The sequence below is a fragment of the Hyla sarda genome, chromosome 1, assembly GCF_029499605.1.
Source record: "Hyla sarda isolate aHylSar1 chromosome 1, aHylSar1.hap1, whole genome shotgun sequence".
In the NCBI taxonomy this organism is placed as follows: Eukaryota; Metazoa; Chordata; class Amphibia; order Anura; family Hylidae; genus Hyla; species Hyla sarda.
The window spans coordinates 603,001,643-603,007,642 of NC_079189.1; positions in this window are offsets into that span (position 1 = coordinate 603,001,643).

Sequence of the window (6,000 nt, forward strand, 5' to 3'; positions counted from 1 at the left end):
CTGAAAGCTCTCATATGCACTGCAGTCAAGAAAGTGTGCGCTCCAATAATTTTGGGTACTAATGCAAACATGGTACAGGATGCATTCAGGGCCTACCTAACAGAAATGGGAGATGTTTCCTTAGCACGACTGATGGAGTTCAGCCCTGTCTTAGGGAAACAGTGCCAACGACTAGCCCTAGAAACAAAACCAGGGTTGTGCCACTATTCAGGCACAGAACCTGTATTAGAGACCAAAACTTTATGAGCCATAGCCTCAATGTACCATGAAATGTTGGGGGGAACTGGACAATATCTTATCGAGTCTCTGCCTGAAGAGGATCAGAAGAAGGGGCGGACTCTCATATCTAAGGTGAAAGATTGGCACAAAAATTGGTGTCGTAGCTTTCCTGATGGTACAGAACTTAACCCCCACGGAAGTCCGGATTGATTGTCATCAGAAGATTGGTGTGATACACATATTAGATCAAGTTTCGTCCATCATGTCTGTGAGTGCAGAACAGAAAGATCATGTGAAAGCACTGGTTGATTTCATTACCACAACAGTGGAAAGACAGCCTTCGTTCTAAACTAGCTACTCCTTTCAGAGAAGGGTCAAGAATAATACACCCTCCATATGTGGAAGATATCTGGGACATACTCCAACAGATGGAAGGAGCTGGCATCATCACAAAGTCCAGGAGTTCCTATGCTTCACCCATCGTAGTAGTGAGGAAAAAGAATGGTGCAGTTCTGCCATGTGTGGACTATCCTACTCAGAACAAGAGGACTGTGCCTGATCAGTACACCTTGCCCTGGATAGACGATCTGCTGAACGCCCTGTCTGGCAGCCAGTGGTTCAGTGTGACCTGAGATCTGGGTATTATCAAGTACCCATGAAGAAGGAGGATCAGGAGAAGACAGCTTTCATCTGTCCCTTGGGGTTCTTCCAGTTTACCAGAATGCCACAAGGAGTCACAGGAGCTCCTGCTACCTTTCCGAGGCTGATGGAGAAAACTGTGAGGGATATGAAACCCAAAGAGTGTCTAGTGTATCTGGATGACCTAACTGTGTTCCGGAAGACACCAGAGGAGCACAAACAGAGGTTGTTGAAGGTGTTGGATTGACTTCAAGCAGAGGGCCTGAAGCTATCAGTTTGCCCAGAACTCTGTCACTTACGTAGGGCACATATTCTCTGCTGAAGGAGTAGCCACAGACCCAGCTAAGATTGAAGCAGTGTTGAATTGGCCAAGACCCAATAACATCAGCGAATTGCAGTCCTTCCTTGGTTTCTGTGGTTACTATCGAAGGTTCGTGAAAGACTACTTGAAGATTGCTCGAGAGTTACATGACCTGTTGAAGATTACCTCTGACGTGGGGAGTGCTAAGGTACCATGTCTTAAAAATCCCTTTGGAGAGAAATGGACATCAGGATGTGAAGAGGCTTCTCTGTCATTGAAGAAGAGACTTACAAAAGCTCCTGTCTTGGCTTATGCAGACCCTGAGAAACCATATATCCTCCATGTGGATGCCAGTAGGGAAGGCCTAGGGCGGTGTATTGCACCAAAGTTATCCAGAAGGATTAAGACCAGTGGCTTACATAAGTATAGAAGTCTTACGGGTGCTGAGAAGAACTATCCAGTTCATAAGTTGGAATTTCTGGCACTCAAGTAGGCCATCGTGGATAAGCTGCATGACTATTTGAATGGAGCAACATTTAAAGTAAGGACTAATAACAATCCACTCACATTACATTCAGACTACAGCCAAGCTGGATGCACCAGGACATAGATGGTTTGCTGCCTTGTCAAACTACAGTTTCAGCCTGAAATACAAGCCCAGCCCCGAGAATGTCAGTGCGGATGCCCTGTCCCACAGACCTGGACTCCCTCCTCACCAAGAAGAAGAGGAATGGGAAGAGATCCTTGGACTGGGGGTGGGAGCCTTTTGTCAAACGTATGTAGTGGCTAAGAGTGAAGAGGAATTTGCTGAGCTAAGAGGAATAGACTCTATTAGTGACTCCCCTAGGTGTTCCATGCTCCATTCATGCTTCAACAGTGGTCCAGCATAACCACAGGAGACAAGAGGAAGGCTCAAGCACAGAACTGGCATATTGGGACAGTTCTCAGGGCAATATTTGCTAATGTTCGGAAGAGAAGCCCTATTACCAATAGATGTCCAGTTGGGAGTGTCTGCTGATGGATCAGACTCAACCTCACACTTTCAATATGTGAGGAACCTCATCAAAACCTTCATCAGGCCTATGAGTTGACCACCCAAGCTGCAGCAAAAATGGAAGAACGGAACAATAGAAGGTATGATGTTAAGGTGAGACATCGGGAGATTCGAGCAGAAGATAGAGTTCTTCTCCGGAATTTAGGAGTGCCTGGAAAACACAAACTGGCTGACAGATGGAAAGATACCCTGTTCGAAGTTGTGTCTAAACTGGAAGCACTGCCAGTGTTCATCATCAAGGGCCCAGAGGGCCGAATAAAGGCTTGGCATAGAAATCATTTGCTTCCAGTTGTGTATGCTGATGAAGAGAGCTGCGGAATCTGTAGGCGCTATATAAATAAATAAATAAAAAATAAATAAGAGAGTAGTGAGGAACTGGAGGAAAATATAACAGAGTCCTGTAAATGGGGCACAGGAGACCCTGGGAACCCCCAGTACAGAGGATCAGTGGTGGTCACCTCCTACTGAGGAAACACAGCAATTGCCTCCTGTAACTCCTGTGCTTTTACAAAGTCCTGGAACCCCTCACGAAGTTCTTCAAGATTGAACCCAGAAAGTCCCTGTTCTGTGCCTGGAACTCTTCTTAGAGACTCTAGTTCAAGGGCAGGAGCCGAGGTTCCACATTTGCTGTCCCAAGACCCTCTCCCACAGTGAGAACTGAGACACAGCACCAGAGTGCGCCAACCCCCTAGGGCAGGGCCGGTTTTAGGCTTAGCGTGGCCCTAGGCAAAATCAAGAGGGGCCCCAAAAGTGGTAATAGTGCACTAACCAGATTTGTACATTTTTGGTCACTTCAAATACCATAAAAAATATCTAAAAAAGCAATTGAAAAGTCCCATCAAAACAAAAATGGTACCGATAAAAACTACAAATCACAGCGCAAAAAATGACCTCATACCACCCCATATACAGAAAAATAAAAGAGTTATAGGGATCAGAATAGTACAATTTTATATTTTTGTATAGTTCCCCCACATTAGGCTGGCAGTATAGTTCCCCCACATTAGATAGGCAGTATAGTTCCCCCACATTAGGTTGGCAGTATAGTTCCCCCACACAGGCCCGTCGCTACAGGACCGGCAATCCAAGCATTTGCTTGGGGCCCTGAGCTGGCTGGGGGGCCCCTGAGCAGAGCCAGTGCTTGCCTGTCATGTAGCGAAGGGGCAATTCCCCCCATCACCAGGGCCGGATTAACAATCGTGCTCTTGGAGCTTGTGCTCCGGGCCTCAGGCACCCAGTCAAACAAGAGGGCCCCCGAAAATGGGGAAATTGCCCCCCCCCCAGATTAATTTCCCCATCACTTTTAAGGACATCCCTATTAAGGACATCCCATGCCCCTGTTAGCCCACTGACGTCCCGTGCGTGCGCCCATTGGAAAGCAACGCGGAGGAGCGGAGCAGCGAACAGGACATGCACTGGTCAGCATGGTAAGTGACCAGCGGCACATCAGCTTCAGTGCTCCGACCACCGCTCCTCCAGTCCCGGGACCTACTGCTATGGTGGCCAGACCAGAGGAGTAGTGGTCGGAGCACTGAAGTAGAGCAGTAATCAGGCATACAGCCTCCAGCCATACACTGTATGGCGAGGTTGTATGTCTGTGGGGGAACATACTACACCTAATGTGGGGGGACTATACTGAACCTAATGTGGGGGAACTATACTGCACCCAATGTGGGGGAACTATACGGCACCTAATGTAGGGGAACATACTGCACCTAATGTGGGGGAACTATACTGCACCTAATGTGGGGGGACTATACTGCACCTAATGTGGGGGAACTATACTGCACCTAATGTGGGGGAACTATAGCCTAATGTGGGGAGAACTATACTGCACCTAATGTGGGGAACTATACTGCACCTAATGTGGGGTAAACTATACTGCCAACCTAATGTGGAGAACTATACTGCACCTAATGTGGAAAACTATACTGCAGCTAATGTGGAAAACTATACTGCACCTAATGTGGGGAGAACTATACTGCACCTAATGTGGGGAACTATACTGCACCTAATGTTGGGGGAACTACAGCCTAATGTGGGGGACTGTACAGCACCTATTGTGGGGAACTATACTGCACCTAATGTGGGGAACTATACTGCCTAATATGGGGGAACTATACTGCACCTAATGTGGGGAACTATACTGCACCTAATGTGGGGGACTATACTGCACCTAATTTGGGGAGCTATACTGCACCTAATGTGGGGAACTATACTGCACCTAATGTGGGGGAACTATACTGCACCTAATGTGGGGGACTATACTGCACCTAATTTGGGGAGCTATACTGCACCTAATGTGGGGAACTATACTGCACCTAATGTGGGGGAACACTGCTAGCCTAATGTGGGGAGAACTCTGCTGCACCTAATGTGGGGGGGAACTCTGCTGCACCTAATGTGGGGGAAACTCTGCTGCACCTAACGTGGGGGGAACTGTGCCGCACCTAACATGGGGGGAACTGTGCCGCACCTAACATGGGGGGAACTGTGCCGCACCTAACGTGAGGGGAACTGTGCCGCACCTAACGTGAGGGGAACTGTGCTGCACCTAATGCGGGGGCCTCGTATCGACGTTCACTCACGTCGCGCTCCCAGAATTTAAGGGCTGGCGTTACTACGTCCTGATGCCGGCCCTAGAGCGTGACGTGCATGAACATCAGGGGGGGGGGGCCTCCATGTCCATTTTGCTTGGGGCCCCCAAATTCCTTCAAACGGCCCTGCCCCCACATTAGGTTGGCAGTATAGTTCCCCCACATTAGGTTGGCAGTATAGTTCCCCCCCACATTAGGTTGTAGTTCCCCCACATTAGGTTGGCAGTATAGTTCCCCCACATTAGGTTCCAGTTCCCCCTAACTAGGTTGGCAGTATAGTTCCCCCATATTAGGTTTGCAGTATAGTTCCCCCCACATTAGGTTGGCAGTATAGTTCCCCCCACATTAGGTTGGCAGTATAGTTCCCTCCCCCCCCCCACATTAGGTTGTAGTTCCCCCACATTAGGTTGGCAGTATATTTCCCCCACATTAGGTTGTAGTTCCCCCACATTAGGTAGACAGTATAGTTCCCCCACATTAGGTTGGCAGTATAGTTCCCCCACATTAGGTTGGCAGTATAGTTCCCCCACATTAGGTTGGCAGTATAGTTCCCCCACATTAGGTTGGCAGTATAGTTCCCCCACATTAGGTTGGCAGTATAGTTCCCCCACATTAAGTTGGCAGTATGTTCCCCCACATTAGGTAGACAGTATAGCTTCCCCACATTAGGCTGGCAGTATAGATCCCCCACATTAGATTGGCAGTATGATCCCCCACATTAGGTTGGCAATGTGTTCCCCCACATTAGGTAGGCAGTATGTTCCCAACATTAGGTTGCAGTTCTCCCCATTAGGTTGTCAGTATGTTCCCCCACATTAGGTAGGCAGTATAGTTTCCCCACATAAGGTGCAGTATATTCCCCCACATTAGGTAGGCAGTATAGTTCCCCCACATTAAGTTGGCAGTATGTTCCCCCACATTAGGTAGACAGTATAGCTTCCCCACATTAGGTTGGCAGTATAGATCCCCCACATTAGGTAGGCAGTATGTTCCCCCACATTAGGTTGCAGTTTTCCCCCATTAGGTTGGCAGTATGTTCCCCCCATTAGGTAGGCAGTATAGTTTCCCCACATTAGGTGCAGTATAGTTTCCCCACATTAGGTAGGCAGTATTGTTTCCCCACATTAGGTGCAGTATGTTCCCCCACATTAGGTAGGCAGCATGGTTCCCCCACATTAGGTTGCAGTCCC